The sequence below is a fragment of the Oryctolagus cuniculus genome, chromosome 4 (assembly GCF_051225735.1).
Source record: "Oryctolagus cuniculus isolate XC-2025 breed Fujian yellow rabbit chromosome 4, ASM5122573v1, whole genome shotgun sequence".
NCBI classification, from domain to species: domain Eukaryota; kingdom Metazoa; phylum Chordata; class Mammalia; order Lagomorpha; family Leporidae; genus Oryctolagus; species Oryctolagus cuniculus.
Window position 1 is genome coordinate 1,055,880 of NC_142870.1, and position 21,801 is coordinate 1,077,680.

The 21,801-nt window shown below is 44.8% G+C and overlaps 1 protein-coding gene across 14 annotated transcripts in view; it reads right to left on the reverse strand.

Moving 5' to 3' along the window:
• The window catches only part of PCBP3 (poly(rC) binding protein 3), a 286,502-nt gene that overhangs the window by 173,459 nt on the left and 91,242 nt on the right, over positions 1-21,801 (reverse strand). For 3 of the 14 annotated variants that reach the window (XM_070071737.2, XM_070071743.2, XM_089330444.1), the window contains one exon: positions 19,712-19,747. The exons of 2 other annotated variants lie outside the window; for them this stretch is intronic. The gene's annotated coding sequence lies outside the window, so the exon portion shown is untranslated. Of the gene's footprint in view, positions 1-907; positions 944-2,411; positions 2,590-19,533; positions 19,552-19,711; positions 19,748-21,801 lie in introns of those variants that run through there. 9 more of the 14 variants (XM_070071739.2, XM_089330443.1, XM_070071742.2 and 6 more) reach the window with 5 other exon arrangements.

Sequence of the window (21,801 nt, forward strand, 5' to 3'; positions counted from 1 at the left end):
TTTGACAGCTGATTTTAAATTTTATATGGAAAAGCTAGGGACATAGACTAGGAAAACAATTTGGAAAAATAAGACCAACACTGGCTTCAAGCCTTACTATAAAGCTACAGTAAAACCACTGTGGCACTGGTGAGAAAAAAGGATTATGGAGCAGAGAGAAAGAGCAGAGTCCAGACAGATCCAAAGGCAGTCAAATTATGAAGTGGCAAACACATCCCCTGAGGAAACAACAGTCTCTCAGTGATGCTCAACACAACGCACAACCAAAGGGAAGGACGAACCTCAGCCCAGACCTTGTGCCACACTCACAAAAAAATTAACTCAAAGCGCATTGTTGGTGGGGAGTTAGAGGTCTAAGTGTAAAATCTAACACTGTATAATTCCTAGAAGATCATCTTTCTGACCCTTGGAAAAAGGCATTCTTGGGTGGAACACAGGGAGCATGAATCATAAAAGAAAAATAAGCAGACAATTGTTATTTCGACCAAGATTGACCATTTCTAGTTTTTCCAGACATTTTAAAAATAAAAACTGAGGCCACACCCTAGGAGAAAACACATGGAGAACAGTGTCTGACAAATGTCTGGCTCCCACAGCACATAAGCAACCCTCACAGTTCAGTGATATAAGAACAGCAAACATTCTCAGTGGGCAAACCGCTTGAGAAGACACTTCACCAAAAAAGACACGCAGCTGGCAAATACGCATGTGGAAAACCACCTCTCGCCCTCAGGAAAGTGCAAACTGAAACTGCAAGGAGACACACTTCATAGACACTGGAAAGGGTAACATCTGGAAACCTGACATAGTGCTGGCTTTCAGCTCGTGCACACTGTGGGGTGCAAACTGGTTTGGAAATTTTGCAAAACAAGGTAGTGGTTTCTAACAAAGCCAAACACACACTTACCACACGATCTAGAAAAGCCCCCTCCTGGTTATTTACCTATGAAAAATGAAAACACAGCCACATAAAGACCTGTACAGGAAAGCTCTCAGCAGGTTTATTCATAATGTCTAAAACAATAAATCTCCAAATTCCCATCAATTGGTAAACGGATAAACAAAAATTGTGGTACATTAAATATTACTCAGCAAAAATACAGATACATCTGAAAAGCATTAATGAATGAAGTGGAAAAAAATGCAAACTTTCAAAGTTTATATTGTGTGGTCCCATTTATTTAACATTCTGAGAGGGACAAAACTGCATCTACAACAAGCAGATCGTTGTCAGGAGCTACAGTGGAGCTGTCATGAGGGAATTTCGGTGTGTTGAAAATACCCTATATCATGATTTTTAACAGCTAATATCTATACGTATTGTCAAAACTCATTGTATCTTTTAAAGGATAAATTCTATACTATATAAATTATACCTCAACAAATGAAGTTAAAAAAAGTAAGAATAATCCCAAGAAAGATAAGCATAGAAATGTATACCCAGTTATACTACAGTGAAACTGTAAAACACTAAAGACATAGAGAAGATCTTGAAAGTCACCAGAGTTAGAAAATTTAAAGAAAAAAAATCCTTGAAATGAGACACATTTAGTTGGAAAGCTGTCTTCTCAATGGCAATGGGAGAGAAAAGTAAACTAAACATTTTATCAAACTCCAGGAAAATAATCTTTATGCAGAACTCCAACCTTGAGGGGAAAAACCTTGTAGAAATAAAGACTAATTTTTAAGTTGCCTCAAAATATTTTATTTTATTTGCTTTTAGCCAGGAATAGGAACTGTGATTAGTTTCCGTGTTACTGGGTTTTTAGCCTCTCCACTGAATTCTAAAGTAGAACACACTGGCAATTACCATTTAAGTTTTTGTGCTGCTGTGAGAACACACATGATGCCATGCTAAATTTAAGCCTCATGAAGATTTTACAGCTGCATCAAGAGGAAATATTTTTTTTTAAGACCTGAGATAATTTCTGGTGATCATGAGCAGAAACACTGGCAGATTTTATAAATTAGCAGGCCCAACCTAAACACCCACAGAGAAAGAAATGAGTCACTGAGAAATCAATCCCCAAAACAAGATGGCACGGGAAAGTCACAGTAAGTCAACACACGAGACTTCCAGAATGTAATTTAAAAGTCTCCTTAGTTTTTCAACGTTAACTTTTGCTGCATACTGGAAGATTCTTCCGACACTTCACTTTCACGGTGGCAGCACTGTGTATGTGTTCAGCAGGGACTCGCCACCAATCCTGAACTCGCAAACGTGCCGATTCCAAAGAGCATGCCACACGCCAACTCTTCCATTAAAATTTGTTCTGATTCTGAAAAGCAATCTTGGGTAAGACATTTCAGAATATCTTAAGTAAGGTACACTTTGAATGTTAAAAATAAAACACAGACTAAAAAGGAAGATAAAGTCTCAGTGAAAAGTAGTTTTCTACCAACACTCTCACCATGATGCCTTTAGGAGCGACAGCAGCTGAGGCACCAGCGGCAGTGAAGCGCAAGGAGCGAGGGTGTGAGTGCGCCAGGCACCCACGCACAGGAGGGCGTTAGAGATAACTAAAGGATGGAACCGCATGAGTCGGGGAGAACAACCCAAGATGAAGCACTGTGAGACGCCTGTGTTCTCTGGAACGAGGATAAAGACACCGATTACCTTCAGACATTGACACATTCAGTACATTTGTAAGACGAACACACGGAAAAAAGAAATCAAAGTTACACAGTGAAGGAGAAAATCACGTGAACAAAAAAAAAAAAAAATCTGCCAATCAAAAGATAAGAAGAAAACAAAAAATAACATAAGAAAGTTGAGCTACACATATAGCCCAATATAAGATTATAAGAAGGAATCCAAGTTACAATTAAAATAAACAAAATCCAACTAACTGGTTAAGTCTTTAAGATATTCAGATTGTCAGGGAGGATTAGCAAAATTCTATCAGATATCATTTTAAAAGATATATCTAAAACATTCTTACAAGATACACTGAAGGAAGGAGGGGGAAAAATATATACTAGGCAAATACATCAGACAAATATAAGGCAAAAGCATTGCCAGAGACAGACTACATTACACAAAGATAAAAGGATTCAATTTATTAGTAACATACTACAATAATTCTAAAATTACATGCACCTAAAAATAAATTCTCAACATTCCACATACAGTAGAAAAAAAACTAGAAATATGAAAACACAAATATGCGATCACTGACAGACTTGAGTACAACAGTCACAGTGACCGAAATATTGGTTAGGATTGAGATGAGTGAGCCTCACATGGAGGCCATGTAGAATGCTCACAAGCACCCTACTTTCCAATACACACAACGCTGGTGATACCTGACCAAAGAGCCCCTTCCTTGTCTATGATGCACTGAATTTAAGAACTAAGATATTTTAAAATATTTTATATAAATATATACTTATTTTTACATAATATGCATTTTAAATACCACGTTTTGTAATTGAGAGATACTTTTAAATAATTTAGGAGCCAAGAGAAATCACAGTAGAAACAAAGTAACACTTGAAAATTAAGGATAACAAAAGTACCAGGTATTCAATCTGTGTACTACAACAGGCTAATTTAGAAGGAAATGTATCACTGTACACATTTATATTTTAAAAAGTAGAATATCAATAAATAAGCATCAAATATAAATTTTTAAAAAAACAGCAAGATGAACCCAAAAAGCAAAAGTAAGTAAATAAGAACAAATTAATGAAACAGAAAATAACTTCCAATAAGAGAAAAATCAAAATAATGAAAAACTTATTCAAGTAAACTAATAGGGGCCAGAGCCATGGCTCACTTGGCTAATCCTCCACCTGCAGTGCCAGCATCCCATATGGGTACTGGGTTCTAATCCTGGCTGCTCCTTTTCCAGTCCAGCTCTCTCCCGTGGCCTGGGAAGCAGTGGAGGATGGCCCAAGTGCTTGGGCCCTGCATCCATGTGGAAGACCACGAGGAAGCACCTGGCTCCTGGCTTCAGATTGGCGTAGCTCCAGCAGTAGTGGCCATTTGGGGAGTAAACCAAAGGAAGGAAGACCTTTCTCTCTGTCTCTCTCTCACTGTCTAACTCTATCTGTCAAATAAAAAAAAAAAACTAATAAATTATACAAGTATTAGAATAAAACATGAGTGATTTCTTCTCTAATCTTCTTAGAGCAAAAGGCTAACTATGAATATAATACTAACTATGAATAGAAAACCAAAAATTTTTAGCATAGCAAAAATGCTGTGAGAAAATATAAAAGCAAATATACAGAAGAAAATATTTGCAGTATATATCACAGGAAATAGTATCTCTAATATTTTTTGAGGGAAGAAAAAAGACCAAAAACCTTATAGAAAATATGTAAAAGACATTAAAAGAGATATCAGAAAGTCCTTAAACATAAGAGATGTTCTACTTTACTCATCGGAAGAGACATGCAAATTACAACCACACCGAGTTACCTCTGTACAGCCCCCACTTCGGTAAAACTTCTTAGAACAGACTGAGTGCAGCTGTGGTAGAGAAGACACTCGCCCTGCTCTAAACTTGGAAAACAGTGACAGCCCTGGTACTATCACCGCACACGCACCGCCTCAGACCCCAGCTGCCCCACTCTAGGACTTTTCCAGAAAACATGATGAAATGAAAATGAACAACATTATTCCTCATAGCCCTGTTTGTAATTACAAAGTACTATGAACTACTTCAATATCCTAGCATAGATCAAATCCAAACAATAGGCAGCACTAGATAGCAGAGAAGAAAAGAGAATGAGGAAGGCCATCATAGCCTGGTGTGGGGTCATTTCCAGGAGGTAGCATCGAATGAAAAACACTAAGTACAGAAGATCAGATGTAGATGGTTCCATGATACCAGGACTGTAATTCATATTACTGTATCATATACTTAAAAAAACTAAAATAGGGACCAGCGCTGTGGAGTAGAAGGTTAAGCCTCTGCCTGCAGTGCTGGCATCTGATATGGAGGCCTGTTCGAGTCTTGGCTGCTCCACATCCGATCCAACTCCTTACTAATGCACCTGGAAAAGCAGTCGAAGATAGCCTAAAAACTTGGGATCCTTGCCCCATGTGGGAGACCTGGAAGAAGCTCCTGGGTCCTGGCTTCGGCCTGACCCAGCCCCAGTCATTGCAACCATTTGGGGAGTGAACCAGCGGACAGAAGTATTCTCTCTCCCTCCCTCCTCCCTCCCTCCCTCCCTCCCTTCCTTCCTCTCTCTCTCTCTCTCTCTCTCTCTCTCTGTATTTCTTTCAAACATATAAATAAATCTTTTTTTTAAAAAAAAGCACTAAAATAATAAACTTATGCTATACACATTTTATAATAAAATAATAGAAAAAGAACATTGCACATATTTTATACAAGGTAGGTGGGAAATAGAAATTCAAATATATTTGTAATTTTGACAAAAAGTAAAACTCTTGTAAGGAAGGGTAATGACAACAAAACACTGTGCTTTGCCTCCAGTGGCACACTTTGTGTTTGTGCATAGCCCACCTCTCCATCTGCAGGGTCTGTCTGTTTCCTTCCACCACAGGGAGCTCAGAGTGCCAAGGGGACAGCCCTGAGCACGGAGCCAGGAAGAGATGTGCTCAGGTAGCTCTCAGAGCTGGAGACAACCCTAAAACATTACTGTCACTGAAAGGTGAGGACAGTGGGAAGAGAAAGGGTACTGTAGGGTTGATTTGTCCATAAATATTTATGAGTATGTGCACACGCACGTATCTTTATGCATCTCTATATGCACACTTACAGATGTATTCATGCATGCATGAATGCTTACATGTGTGAATACACATGCACATATTTCCTAGCTCTGACCATGGATGAAGTCAGAAGCAAAGATGCCCCACTGTAATAAGCACACTGGGACCCAGATCTTAATAACATTTCCACCTTTACAATGAGCCAGACTCCTCAAAGAAGCAGTCAGTTCCAGGACTGGTTAGGCGGTACAAGACAAGCCTGAAACATTATACAGGGAAATACTTTACTCCCACTGATCCAGTCTAGGACGTCTTAGGACCACAACCACTGAGAACAGTGATGAATTAAAACACAGGAATCCATGGAGTGAGTTGATAATAAATACATAATAGACAGACAACTAGGGAAGAAGTAGAGCTCCTGTTCATGGCACATGGCCAAGCCTAACAGTCTTGTGTGGACAGAGCACTGGAGCTGGACAGAGCTCAGGAAACCAGCACATGGAGACTGGTCATCCATGCAGTACATGCAGGGGGAGTCCTGTCACAGACCCCGGCCTGGTCTCCAAGGGTATCCCACAGACAGCTTATCAGACGCCAGGTCCAAGTGACAACTATCGTGGGAGAAGGCTCAAGTGAGTGAGGGACTTCGCATCCCTAAATCAGGGTGGATGGATACTTGGCATGCCCAGCACGAGGCCCTGACCAGAGTACACACCTCAGAGGTCATGCTCAGAGGACCCATGCCTGGACCCTCATCGTGAAGAGCCAGTGGATAACCCCAAAAGTAGGAAGCTTCTGTTTTATAAAAGAGAATGTATTTTTCAGAGCTCACAGGACAGGAAGGCTGTGGAGAACATTCCAGATCAATCAAAAAACACAGACACACATCTACAAAGTACAATGCCTGACCAGACTGGGTGCCATGGGGAGGGACACAATGCTGTGAAAGACTCCCTGAGCCACCTGAAAATCCTGGGATGCAGCTGGTGGGGGGCTTTGCCAGCTGACAGGACACGAGCGAACACATCTGCTCAGGAAGCAGCAGGGTCCCCACATCCCAAACCTACCTGCTGGCTCCAGACTCCAGCACCTACACAGCACCCCTGCACTAACCAGGTCTCTTTAACCTTCAAAGTCTTTGTCTTTCCAATACCTTTTCAGGCTTTCAATATATTCAGGTAGCTCCTTTTAAACACCAACAGGGAGCAGATGTTCAGCTTAGCAGTTCAGAAGGCAGCTTGGGAAACTCACGTCCCACATCAGAGTCCCTGGGCTCCAGCCCTGGTCCAGCTCCTGACGCTGAGGACCTCTACTGCAGCCTCTCAGAGGCGGCATGGCCCAAGGGGTTGGGTTCCTGCCACTCACAGAGAGGTGGCCAGCACCCAGCTCTGCCTGGATTGAGTTCCTGGCTCCTGGCTTCAACCTCCTAGCTGTTGTGGGCATTTAGGGAGTGTGAATAAGCAGATGGGAGAATCAATCTCTCCCTCCTTCTCTCCACCCACCTTGAAATAATAATATTACTCTTTTTAAAACCAACAAAATAGTTCTCTTTCAGACCCCAAGTTCTCAGAGCTGAACACTGGGACCAGCCACGTCTACCCTCTACTCTCCATACCCTACCAGCCCATGCAATCTGGCTTCCTCTCTGCCTCCTCAAGGTCACTAGCAGCCTCCCAGCCATCTTGATGCTAAATCCCATGATGCTCTGAGTGTTCTCTTCCCCTTTCTGTGGGTGACAGTGGCAGGTGATAAGGGGATGCTAACAGGCACCCCCAGGAGAGCTGCTGAAAATGTGAAATGCTTCAGTTTTCCAGAAGGCAATTTGGCCATGAGCACTTAAAATCTGAGTGACCTACAATTTCACATAATTGAAGTGAAAGGGCAACAGAGGGCTCTGGACCAGGGGAGCGGCGGGCGTGGGTCTCTGCCCTGATGCTGACAGAACGGGGTAGCCAAGTACCCTCAGAACGGAGGGGATTCGGTGCGGAACTTTCGGCTGGAAGAAGGTTTTTACCCTGGAACCCATCTCCTCACGTGGCCATTTCTTTATTCCTGGAGAGACACCGACTTCTTGTAGAAGCCTAAACAGCATGGCCATCCCTCCTTCCCCTGCTAGGCCCTGGGCAGCACAAACTCGAGGCCACTCTACTGCTGGAGGAGCAGCACCAGCCAGAAATGACCTAGCCAAGGTCATGCTGTGATGCGCATAACTCAGGAGATGGGTTGGACACAGAACCCAGTCGCTGGATTCCCCAGCTACAATCTGAGTCCACCAGCCCAGAACCACACTGTTCTCTGTGCACATTTCTGCTCGCACGCTGCCAAATGACTACCAGGAGAGGATGAGATCAGTACACCGCTGTGCTCCCAATAGCAGCTGCCCCGCTGCCACCAGCCTGCACAGTCTGGCCAGCATCCAGCTCTGCCGGGAAGACACAGGGGATGCAGTGGGGTTAAAAGGCAGCCCCTTCCCTGTAGGGCTATGAAATGGAAGCTGGAGACAGGTGCATAAAATCACACATTCACTCAGGAACAGGTGTAAGCAAAGCCAGCCTTGAAAGAGTGAAAGAATCAGACAGAAGCTCACACACACACTGAAGGCCTGCCCTGGCTCCCCGATTCTGCTCACCCTTCCTATCCAGAAATGGCCTTGTGGCTCACCCTACACGCGGTCTGGGTGGCAAAGGCACAGTGGTGGAGCAGACAGAGAATTAAGTAGGAAACACTTGCCAGGGAAAGAAAAGCAACCTGGGCCCACTGTGCCCGGTGTGATATTCTTAAAGGTCAGAAGACATCAGGCAACCCACACATGGATGCACCAAACTCACCATTGCACCCAAGGGCAACAGGAAGTGGGCTGTATCTGCAATGAATGAAATAAAGTATATGGAAAGGCTGCCTCCTGCCTGTGTGCGTGTGCCCCAAGGGGCTTGCTCACCATTGCCAGCCACCAGGGACCACACGACAGCTCCCAGATCCATCACCACCGCCACACACAGACTGCCAGACAGCTGGCAGCACAGCAGCAGAGGGACAGATGAGTCACTGTAAAAGACTATCAGTCCCCTTGTGCCGGCCTACAGGTGACCTCTCCCCAGCAGCCCTGAGAGAGGGACGGAGGCCAGGGAAAGTAGCCTGAGCAAAGTAGAGGAAACCAGGAGAACAGGAGTAAAGAAACTGGGGCTGGGGTCTTTCCCAGCAGTTCCAGCAGAGACACACTGTGCCCATGCTAAAATATATGAGTGGAGACTCCAGGAGACCACACAACTCCTGATAGTTGGTAAGGAGCTGGTGAGGGGCAGAGCTGGGATCCAGTGGAAGCCTCTGTGGCTTCCTGCACTTCACCACTGCCCTAAGAGGAGTGAGAACAGCCCTGAACAGCCTTCCCTTAGCCTGTCATGGCCTCCACATCTGCCCTGGTCTTCCTGGCTCTGAGGCCCATGTTCTGAGCAGACTGGTACTCACCCCACCCCAGCAGGCCTTGGCATCTTGCTGGGAGTGGGCAGGCAGTGCCCACCTGTGTCCCACGACAGCATTCAAGGACACTAGAACTGCAGCCAGCAAGACTATAGGAGGCGTGGCAGGCCCAGCTCTCTGTCCACAGCGCTTGACACTGCACACTGCCGTCAGTGGGGCCAGGCAGTTCCCTCCTATGGAAAGTGTGTCTGCCAGGCTTCAGTGGCCTGGCACAGAGCACGTGGGCACAGGTGCTCTTGCCAGTTCTTCATCGAGAAGTGTGGATCAGCCGCAAGCTCTCACTTCAGTTCTCTCCTTGCCACTCTTCACGTGAGTTCTACACCCTGTCCCTGTGTGTACAGACAGCGAGCTCCTCCCTTCCTCTGTGACAACAGCACTTGGGCTGAGCATCTCACTGCCCCACTGGGTACGTGTGGTCCGACCTCCAGTGCGGAGAGGCATGGCACATTGATGGTAGTATATAGCTGGTCCTGGACATCGAGACACAAGTTGGCAAAACTTGGCTTAAATCCTTAAAATGAGCTACTCTCTGCCATACCCTCCTCAGCCCTCATAGGCTGGAGCACACACGATGCATGTGTGGAAAAGACCTCCAGAAACGTTACTCTTCTGAGTTGAAGAATGATAAATACCCACACAACTAGTTAGTCCATATCAAGGCCACTGGGACGAAACTGAAAGTGTCTGGAAGTTAACTGAAGCCACAGTAGTTAGCAACCATCCAACAGATGCAGTCAAGAAATTAGAAACACAGCACTGGGGCTGGCGTTATGGCAGAGCAGGTAAAGCTGTTGCCTCTGACACTGGTATCCCATACGGGCACTGATTCATGTCCTGGCTCCTCTACTTCCAAGCCAACCTTTTGCTAATGGCCTCAGAAAGGCAGCAGAAGATGGTCCAAGTGTTTGGGTCCCTTCCACCTACTTGGGAGATCTGGATGAAGCTTCTGGCTCTGGGCTTCAGCCTAGCCCAGCCCTGGCTGTTAAGGCTATATGGGAAGTGAAACAGATGATAGAAGATCTCTCTCTCTCTCTCTCTCCCCCCCCCCCTCTATCCCTCTCTCTCCCTCTCCCTCTCTCTCTCTCTCTCTCGGTGTGTGTGTGTCCTTCTCTCTGTAACTCTTTCAAAGAAATAAATAAATCTCTTTTTTAAAAATAACAGTATTAGCCCAAAAAGAAGGGAAAATAATGCATGTTAAAATGAGATACTAGTGAAATAGTAAACAAAAGTATAAATTATACCAATATAACTGAAAGCAATTTGGGGACAGCATTGTGGCACAGCTGGTAAAGCCACTGCCCGCAACACCAGCATCCCAATGAGTACCAGTTCCTGTCCTGGATGCTCCCTTTCCAGCTCAGCTCCTTGCTAATGGCCTGGGACAAGCAGCAGAAGATGGCCCAAGTATTTGAGCTCACCCACGTGGGAGACTTGGAAGAAACTCTTGGTTATTGGCTTCATCTTGGCCTAGCCCCAGCCATTGCAGCCACCTGAGGATTGAACCAGTGAATGGAAGGTCTCTGTCTTTCCCCCTCTCTCTGACTTCCAAATAAATAAATAAATCTTTTTAAAAAAGAACTAAAGAAATCTGGACAATTTAAATAAGCTTTAAACAATAGAGAGGGAACACAACAAAGGTTCAGGTATGACTGAAGTACTGTAAGAGCACAACAAGGATACATTTGTATCCATATACCTGAAGGCTTGCCTGAAATGGCCTATTTTTTTTTTAACAAATTATTTATTTGGATCAAGCTGTTCACCACTGCCATTTTTAAATTTTTTTAACTTTTATTTAGTAAATATAAATTTCCAAAGCACAGCTTACGGATTACAATGGCTCCCCCCCATAATTCCCTCCCAGTCGCACCCCTCCCATCTCCCGCTCCCTCTCCCATTCCATTCACATCAAGATTCATTTTCAATTATCTTTATATACAGAAGCTCAATTTAGTATATATTAAGATTTCATCAGTTTGCACCCATACAGAACATAAAGAACATAAAGTGTAAAATACTGTTTCAGTACTCGTTATAGCATTAATTCACATTGGACAACACATTAAGGACAGAGATCCCACAAGAGGAGTAAGTACACAGTGACTCTTGTTGTTGACTTAACAATTTGACACTGTTGTTTATGGCGTCAGCAATCTCCCTAGGCACTAGTCATGAGTTGCCAAGGCTATGGAAGCCTTTTGAGTTCGCCGACTTTGATCTTCTTCAGACAAGGTCATAGTCAAAGTGGAAGTTCTCTCCTCCCTTCAGAGAAAGGTACCTTCTTCTCTGATGGCCCCGTTCTTTCTACTGGAATATCACTTGCAGAGATCTTTCATTTAGGTTTTGTTGTTGTGGTGGTTTTTTTTTTTTTTTTGCCAGAGTGTCTTCCCTTTCCATGCCTAAAATACTCTCATGGGCTCTTCAGCCAGATCCGAATGCCTTAAGGGCTGATTCTGAGGCCAGAGTGCTGTTTAGGACATCTGCCATTCTATGAGTCTGCTGTGTATCCCACTTCCCATGTTGGATCGTTCTCTCCCTTTTCTATTCTATCAGTTAGTATTCGCAGACACTAGTCTTGTTTGTGTGATCCCTTTGACTCTTAGTCCTATCAGTGTGATCAATTGTGAACTGAAATTGATCACTTGGACTAGTGAGATGGCATTGGTACATGCCACCTTGATGGGATTGTATTGGAATCCCCTGACACATTTCTAACTCCACCATTTGGCACAAGTCCAATTAAGCATATCCCAAATTGTATATCTCCTCCCTCTCTTATTTCTACTCTTATATTTAACAGGGATCACTTTTCAGTTAAATTTAAACACCTAAGAATAATTGTGTGTTAATTATAGAGTTCAACCAATAGTATTAACTAGAACAAAAAAAAAATACTAAAAAGGATAAAGTATTAAACTGTACATCAACAGTCAGGACAAGGGCTGATCAAGTCACTGTTTTTCATAGTGTCCATGAAATGGACTATTTTTTAAGAAAAAAATTGATATATAGGAAAAAGTATGTAGGATTGATAACCATGGTAGAAATTGTATAGACAGACAAAAATCTGTCTGCAAAGCAGGTATAGGCTTTAACAGAGGAATCTACCAAATATGAGAGCAGCAATACCTGCTTTTCTAAGCACAGGACAGAAAAATTCATAATTTAAATAAAGGATACAAAAACAAACAGAGTTCCTCAAATCATGTTATGCAACTATGTAATACTAAGATCACATAAAAGTTAGAAAAGCAACTTACACAGCAGTTTCACCCTCATCCTAACCAAAAGCTAACATTAACCCTAATCCTAATCTTTGAAATAACTAATACCAACAGCAACGCCACCCCAGACCTCATCTTTTCTCTGTCCCTAATCCTATTACTCATGCTTATGCTAGTTCCAACTAAACACTAGAAGCATATTTTATTTGGAAGGATGTTAAAACATATCAATAAGACCTAACAGGATTTACTCCAAGAACCAATATTTGGAATGTCATCAATGATTCACTACATTAAGAGATGCAAACAGAAAACCATCTGGCCATCTTTATAGCTGAAACCAATACACTCCGTAAAATGCAACATCCTTTTTCAACTTTAAGAACAACTCAATGAGTTGTAACAAAAAAGAAACTTCTAGAACTGAATGAAAGGTACTTAGCAGAGAGCCACAAACAAGCAGACTTCATGGAAAGCATTTGGGTCAAGTCAGGAATACAATACAGGAATACAGGAATTCAAAAGAAAACCGTCTTGCATCTAAAAGCATTTTAGCACATGGTCACACCCAAATAAAAGAAAATTAATAGTTCTCCTACACATTACTAAATATTTGATAAATTCAATAGGAAAAATCCCAATGACAATAACCATATAACAAAAAAGTTGGAAAGAGTTGAAAAGAGAAAATCCATGGTAAGCAAGTCATAAAATATAACTCAGGCTAATCACAGAACAAATGGAGACAGAATATCTTCCAATGTTGGAAACCAAATGTTATTAAAATATCATATAGGGCCAGCGTTGTGACATAGAGGGCAAAAAGCTGCTGCCTGTGATGCCAGCATCCCATATGGGCAGCTGCTCCACTTCCAATTCAGCTCCCTGCTAACGTGACTGGGAAAAGCAGCAGAAGATGGCCCAAGTGCTTGGGCCCCAGACACCCATGTAGGAGACCTGGCCCAGCCCTGGCCATTGCGGCCATTTGAGGAGAGAACCAGAAGATGGAAGATCTTTCTCTCTCTCTCTCTCCCTATAACTCTTTCAAATAAATAATAGGATACTGTTACAATTTAAATTATTGGACTGACCCATTAAATTTGAAAAACATTCTAAAGCTTATCTAAAAGGTGAGTAGCCAAGAATAGTTAAATTTTTTTTCCAAGAAGGAGTTTGGCATAGCAGTTAAGATGCTGTTTGGGATGCACACCATATTGAAGTGGTGGTGCCACTGTGGGCATACTGTGGGTGCCCAAGGACTTGAGCCATCTTCTACTGTTTTTCCAGGCCACAGCAGGGAGTTAGATGGGAAGAGGAGCAGGCAGGACTAGAACCGGCATCTGTATGGGATGCCAGCGCTTCAGGCCAGGGCTTTAACCCACTGTGCCACATCACTGGCCCCTTTAATTTTCATTTTTAATGTGTATGGCTTTATAAGTCAAAAAACTCTACAAAGCTTATAATGAAAAATAGGCCCTCCCCCACAACGCCACCAAACTACAGTCTTTTCCTCAAATTGCTTATCCTCTTTGGGTATTTTCTTTTTAAAGATTGATTTATTTATTTCAAAGACAGAGTTAAAGAGAGAGGGAGAGATAGAGAAACAGAGAGAGATCTTCCATCTGCTGGTTCACTCCCCAAATGGCCACAAGGGCTGGAGCTGGTCAGATCTGAAGCCAGGAGACTGGAACCCCATCCAGGTCTCCCACATGGGTGTGGGGGCCCAAGAACTTGGGCCACCTTCCCCTGGTTTCCCAAGCATACTAGCAGGGAGCTACATCACAAGTGGAGCAACCAGAGCTTGAAATGGTATCCATAGGGCATGCCCACATCGCCAAGTGGCAGCTTAACCTGCTGCACTACAATGCCAGAAAACCCTTTGGGTATTTATCTCCATATTTCTACCTACCAAGTTCACATTGTTATTCTTGATTTCACAATTCTAAGTAGAACTTCCTTTTAACTCCCTACTATGGATGATAATACCAACTCCCTTTTGTCCTCACCTTCCTTCTCCCTCAGCCCCTCAAAATTGAACCTTAGATGACCACATAACTGCTCCTTAGATGACCACAGACCACACAACTGCTCTTCATGCCTGGTGCAGCTTCTCTTCTAAATGTTCAGTGTTGATGCCTTCTGTAGTGAACAGGGCCTCGCTGGTCGGCCTGCTCAGGATTCAACCATGGAGGCTACCTCCCCTTCAAATTCAGAGAGAGGGCAAATTGCCTTCCAACCCCCTCACAGACCAGCAAGTATCCTCTGGCCTCCTCTAGAGCTGCTACCCTGGGCCACCAGCTTCCTGCCCCACCTGGAGCCTGTCCATCCCTTCTACATCCATCTTACACCCACCCTGCATCCTTCAGCCCCAGAATCAGTAACCAGCTGGAATAGAGCCCCACCCCCAGCCTGAGACAGGCCCTTCTATGCCCACAAGCTCTCAAGCCCCCTCCAGGGGAGGAACCTGCAGTCTTCAGCTAGGGTGGGAGAGGGCTGAGGAACTGCCTGCTTCTCAGAGGCCATGGTAATACCATTCCCAAGACCTGGGGGAGGGGGCTGTCTGCAAAGCAACACACTGCCCAGATCTCCAAATCACACCATATACACACATCCCACCCACATGTGTGCACAATACATGTACCTCATACTCACACACATACACAAATGCACACCTACCACAGAAGCACACACTACAAACCACCCAAGGCACATGCACATTTACATATGCACATGTGATGCAAACACACATACATACAAACACACATACATACCATACACATCAGCATACACGCATGCACAATATACATATGCATGTCCATGCACATATACATAACAAATGCCGACTGCACACATGCAAGTACATATAAACATACATATACACAGACACAGATATATACGTTGGCACACACACACTGAACGCTGGTATGCACCTCCCGGACTTCTGATTTTGAGATCTGCTACACTTATCTGTGTGTCTGTCTTTCCAACTTCCAAAGTTCTGTCACCTCCTTTCTCAATTACTCAGTGAGTTACTTTTTTAAAATCTGTTTTTAAAAAGTTTATTTATTTGAAAGCCAGAGTTGCAGAGAGACAGAGAGGTGCTGGGCCAGGATGAGCCCGGAGCTAAGAACCCCGTCCAGGTCTCCCATGTGGGTAGTGGGGGCTCAAGTACTTGGACTACTTTCTGCTGCTTTCCCAGGTGAATTAGCAGGGAGCTGGATCAAAGTGGAGCAGCTGGGACTCAAAGCTGTGCTCATTTGGAATGCCAGTGTTCCAGGCAGCAGTTTAACTCACTACGTCATAATGCCGGCCCCTTAAAATTATCTTATCTATCATTTTAGTGGGTTTTTATGAAGCAGAGATCACTGTAAATTTAATCTGCCATTTTGGCTGAAAATCGAAAATCAGGGAGGAATTTTTCATATTTTAAGAGAAGAGTGAATGCGACCTCTGGGGTATGAGAAGCAGAGATCAGCCCATGCAGAAAGTACAGGAAAAAGGTGGCACCCAGGATGGCAGGAGCAAGTCTAAGGAGACGGGAGCACAGGTGCACAAGACCAAGGGAGCTGGAACTCAGAGCCCAGGACAGAAGATGGTACAGAGAAGCACCTCCTTCTCCTTGACGTCATCATCAGTGAGGCCCTTTCCACAGGCCCAGAAATAAGAAGGAAGAGCAGGTGTAACAGAATGAGCTTGGATAAGAACAAATCTGCTGGGGACATAAGGCTGGGATTGGGCGGCGCTCAGTGCAGATCTCAGCCCTGCGGGTGGAAGTTAGGGGAGACCACTCTGCATATGCTCTTAGACCACCAAGTGGACACCTGGACAGACAGAGGCAAAGCTGAGAGTGTATGAATGAAAGTGACCACTGGGCTGCACCAGGAACTGGGTACTACTGAAGATGAAAGGAGGTCCCAAGAAAGACACAGACAAGAAGGGGTGGGAACAGCTCGTCTGCACAACCTCCTACCTGTGCTAATTTCAGGAGAGATTTTAAATTCATTTTCATATTTTCTAAATTTTCTAACAGCAAAGTTTTTATGTCAGGGTAAATCCCCTCCAAAAATGTAAAGAGCAAATAACCAATTGGGTATCACAAAGAATAAAAGACCTCAAAGTAAATCATCATTTAAAAAATTATCTATTATTTTTCACTTTATGTTTCGGTGTGGGAGCAAACTGTTCAAATCTTTACTTAATGTATGCTAAACTGATCTTCTGTATATAAAGAGAATCGAAAATGAATCCTCATGTGAATGGAAGGGGAGAGGGAGTGGGAAAGGGGAGGGTTGCGGGTGGGAGGGACATTATGGGGGGGAAGCCATTGTAATCCATAAGCCATACTTTGGAAAGTTATATTCATTAAATAAAAGTTAAAAAAAATCTTTAACAAAGTGTTCATTATCAGTACTTCTTAATTTCCTAATCTCAGTGTGGTTGAAGAAAAACAGCTGTGAGATGGGACAGATGCAGCAGGGCCCTGCCCCTATAGAACAGTGACAAGAAGTCCTTCTCTGTAGAACCAAGTGGGATTTCAAGAGTGCACATACCACACACAAACCAGGAAGGGCCTGTTTGTGCTTCCCTATGGAATGCTGTACTCATCTCACCCAAGAAACGGAAAGAAGCTCTTCAAGACAGGGGGATGGAAAACCCAGTGCTCCCAAAGCCGCCACTTCCCCTGGGAAGCGTGGCTGCAGATGAGCTCCGTTCTGGTCCATCCTACCCACCAGGAATCCCATGGGAAGCAACTGCGGGGCTCAGTCGACCCTGCACAGGGAGTAGAGCTGTTCTGTTCCAGGCGCCCAGTGCGCCTAGCAGCTCCCTCCCCATCACGTCCAGGCCTGGGGTGCCCTATAAAAAGCTCCCTGCCTTGACTTAATTAAGGCCTGAGGGAAGTTCCAGAATCTGTCCTCCGCAGTCCCCTGGAATCCATCTGCTTACAGCCTTGATGGCTCAAACTACCCGGCTTGTCTCTGCCTCCCAGCCTGGCTGCTTTAGGCCACTGCTGGCCTGCAGCCTGTGGGGCTGTGCAATACAAACAGCGGGGGAACCTCCAAGTAGTGCACCTAGACCAGCAGCCAAACTCGAGTTCCTGTCTGCCCGAAGGAGGAACCTGGGCAACACCAAAGTCCAAGGGAAAGAAGCCCCGCACACAAAGGGTGTTGTTTACACCTCCGAGTCCCAGAATCCTTCCCTTGAGATTTCCATGAAAATTAGATCCAGATCTGCACAATTACAAAGTTGGTCCCAAGGCAACAGGGATGTCGGCTAAGAAGCAGGTATTACAACAGTTTTCATTTGTTGGGGAGTGGGGGATGCACAATCCAGCACAGACTGAGAAAGGCTGGCTGGCTCGCTGCTCCACACTCCCCTTGCTGTGGTCTAGCCTGAACCCCACTGCACACAGGCTCAGAGCTTGTCTCAGGAGCACCCGGTGCCCCACGCACCCGCTGCTGCCACGCTGACCTCACTCTTGTTCTTTCCCTTCACACACTTGGTTCCAGCCACACTGGCCTCCTGGCTACACTACACACTCCCACTCAGAGCCTCTGCACAAACTCCTCTAGGACCTGGAGCCCCTCACCAGCCAGCAGCCATGAGGCTCTCCCATGCCTCCTGCAGGGCTCCACTTGATGCCCCTTCCCTAGAGGCCATGCCTGTGACCCCAACATTCCCATCCTGCCCTCTGCTTCCTCCACAGCACTCATCTCCACCCGGCACACGCTGAGACAAACTGACTATTATGCCAAAGTTTCATACCCCGCAAGGACATTGGGATTCTCGAAGAGTTTCTGGCACCTCTCAGGCATGCCATAAACATCTGCGGAGTGAATGAAAGGACAAACAAGGTCTTTGTTCAAGCAATTTGCTAATAAGAACTCTTCCCTTCAGATACCGGTCAGCACTCCAATTATCCCTAAGTCCAGGAGCTTGGGTGCCCAGCCCCACCTCCTCACCACCACCTCCCTGCTACAGGCAACAGCTCAGGATGAAGCCAGCACTGCCCTCTGATCAGGATCTCTCAAGCTTGTGACTACAGAGCACACAGCTGCCACCAGCGCCGGTAGGAAGGCCAAACGCTGGAGTTCCAATTCCACACAATGCCAGCAAGGCAGAGCCCTCTCATCCCTCCACTGTGCAGCCAGAAGGCTGAGCTCAGATCTCATCCTCGCCAGTTACAACCAAGGTGACTTCACCTCTGTAAGCCCAGGGAACATGACAAAATAATGACCCTCACCTCCAAGAGGCCTGTGAGGACCAAGTGAGTAATTACACATCAAGCATTCAAATCTGGACAGCTGGTATGCATCAGGCACTTCATGACATTAGCATCTACATGATCACTTTAGTTTTCCAGGCAAGACTGCTCAAAAACAAGTTTTCTGATGAAAACTTTTTGAAGACAACATTTACAAATATTAGAAAAAGACATCTCAGGAGTAATTTTTAAAGGAATCACCTTGGCCGGCGCTGCGGCTCAATAGGCTAATCCTCCGCCTGCGGCGCCGGCACACCAGGTTCTGGTCCCCGTCGGGGCGCCGGATTCTGTCCCGATTGCCCCTCTTCCAGTCCAGCTCTCTGCTGTGGCCCGGGAAGGCAGTGGAGGATGGCACAAGTGCTTGGGCCCTGCACCCCATGGGAGACCAGGAGAAGCACCTGGCTCCTGGCTTTGGATCAGCGCGATGCGCCAGCCGCAGCACACCGGCCGCGGCAGCCATTGGAGGGTGAACCAACGGCAAAAGGAAGACCTTTCTCTCTGTCTCTCTCTCTCTCTCTCTCTCACTGTCCACTCTGCCTGTCAAATAAATAAATAAATAAAATAAAGGAATCACCTTGAAGCAGTTCTGCAAAACTAGATCAGGGTCACAGTGTAGCATCTTTGACAGGTGTCTCCAGGCACGTGCTTCATGCTGGGCAGCCCCAGGACTTTTCCTCGGACTTCACCCTCCCAACTGCCCCACCACTACCACAGCACAAGGCATCAGCTAGGCTTAGAGAGCTGACAACCAGCACCCAGACCCCCCTGCTGCATGGTCAGGTTAATTTTGTGAAAAAATGGTAAACTGAAAAGTAACAGACTGCTTCTTTTAAACCTTAGTTCTACAGAAGCCAGAAAGGAAAAGGTAGGTCACTTACCTACTGCTGTACACTAACCTGTAACAGAGTCACATGATAAGAAATCAGGCACAAATGAGAACAGCAGCAAGCCACCAGCTCCATTTGCAAGCAAGACTTTGCAAACCAACTGATGGAAATAGAATCGCTCAACTTAAACATGTAACTCCTGTGAGGCACTGAAAGAAGCACTGCTTACCTGGAGCTGTGAGACGATCTCTCTCTGTAGACAGTCCTGTAAACAGTTTTCAAAAACATAATTAAAATTGGAAATTTTAAGTAGAAAAGAATCCAAAGACAGAAAGAAGTCACAATCATATATCAACTCAGATAACAATTTTAACAAACCAAAATAATTTATCAAAGAACATTATTTATGAATCAGTTATTTGGAAGGTCAGAGGTAATTTCCCATAGAAAGAATGCCATAAAAAATGACTAAATTCTAAACTGAGTCTGGAACGGAAAGACATTGCTGCACACGTGGGGCCCCAGCTTCCTCTTAACCCTGAGCACAGCACTAGGATAGAGGGAAGCTCTTGCAGGGTTGATTCTCCCTCTGCTCTGAACCTGCTGCAGTTGAGAGGCATAGGTAGGGCAGCCCAAGACAGTCCAGTTCTCTGTTTCACTCTCAAGAGTACTCTACTGGAACAATGGGATCAAGGAGCCCTCCCCATGCAGACAACAGAAGCAAAGGGTTATGAGAAGCCCTGGCCAGTGGCCATCCCAGCCATGACAGAGGAAGAACAGGTACATGGGTTCTCCCACCACCGTCAGTGAAAAATCAGACAAAAACAGGAAACAGGGGTTTTCAGACACAGGACACAGCAGCCCAGGATGATGACCGAGAGCAAGGGAAACAAGGGTAACACAGCCTGGGAGTGGCCCGGCTGGAGGAGTCCTGAATGAAGAATCTAGGGAGGCAAAGGCAGCTCCAATTCGAGAGCAAAAAAGAGGCAGAGAATGACTCCAGATTCCATGGAATCCCACTCAGATACCACGTAAACAGCACATGTGAGAAACTACCTTAGGCCAGGTGGAGAACCAAGACAAAGAAAAAAGGCAAACAACGGTTCCAGCTCACACAGATCTGGGGGTACGTTAGACTCCCATTAGCAGCACTAGAGAAAGCTTGTCACACAGGGGAACACTGGGCTGGCTACTTGGAAGGGCCCTCACTGCTTCACAAGTAGGCCGCATCAGCAGCAGACTATTTTGGTATACTAAACTAGGCACTGCCTAATAAAATTTAACAAGCCACCAAAGAATCTAAACTTCCTAAGTAACTTAAAAGTATTCCAAAACAAAGTCTCATAAATTTAAAAAGAATATGAAACTCAACAATATAAAATTCACATTGTGTTTTACCCATTCAAAAGTTACCACGTATACAAAGAAGCATTAAAAAAAATCTCATGAGAACAGCTGATCAATAAGAAACAAACTCAAAAATTACAGATATAATTAGTACATAAAGACATTAAAATGGCTATTATAAATACATTGCATATGTTTTTAAAAAAGAGGAAGCATAAAATGCTGAGAGACAAAAAAAAAAAAAAAAAACATTTTATTTTATGAACATCCAAATCAAACATCTAGAGATGAAAAATTCACCTGAGATGAAAAACACACTGGAGAGGATTAACATCACACTGGACATGACAGGTCAGTCCATGTGCAGACAGAACAATCTGTATAGACCGGCGCCGCAGCTCACTAGGCTAATTCTCTGCCTGCAGCGACGGCACACCAGGTTCTAGTCCCGGTCGGGGCACCGGATTCTGTCCCAGTTGCCCCTCTTCCAGGCCAGCTCTCTGCTGTGGCCCGGGAGTACAGTGGAGGATGGCCCAAGTGCTTGGGCTCTGCACTCGCATGGGAGACCAGGAGAAGCACCTGGCTCCTGGCTTCAGATCAGCACAATGTGCCGGCCGCAGCGCGCCACCTGTGGCAGCCATTGGAGGGTAAACCAACGGCAAAAGGAAGACCTTTCTCTCTGTCTCTCTCTCTCTCTCTCACTGTCCACTCTGCCTGTCAAAAAATAAAAAATAAAAAATAAATAAAAAAAGAACAATCTGTATAAACAGAACAAGCAAAGATGAAACACAGAAAAATTCCTTCCTCCCCCAATGTATGTGGATATCTATGGATTACTGGAGATCTAGAAGGAAAGAATTAAAATATGCATATTTAAAGAAATAGTGGGGGCCAGTGTTGTGGTGCAATAGGTTAATCCTCTGCCTGCTGTGGTGTAGCACATAAAGCTGCCACCTGTGATGCCAGCATCCT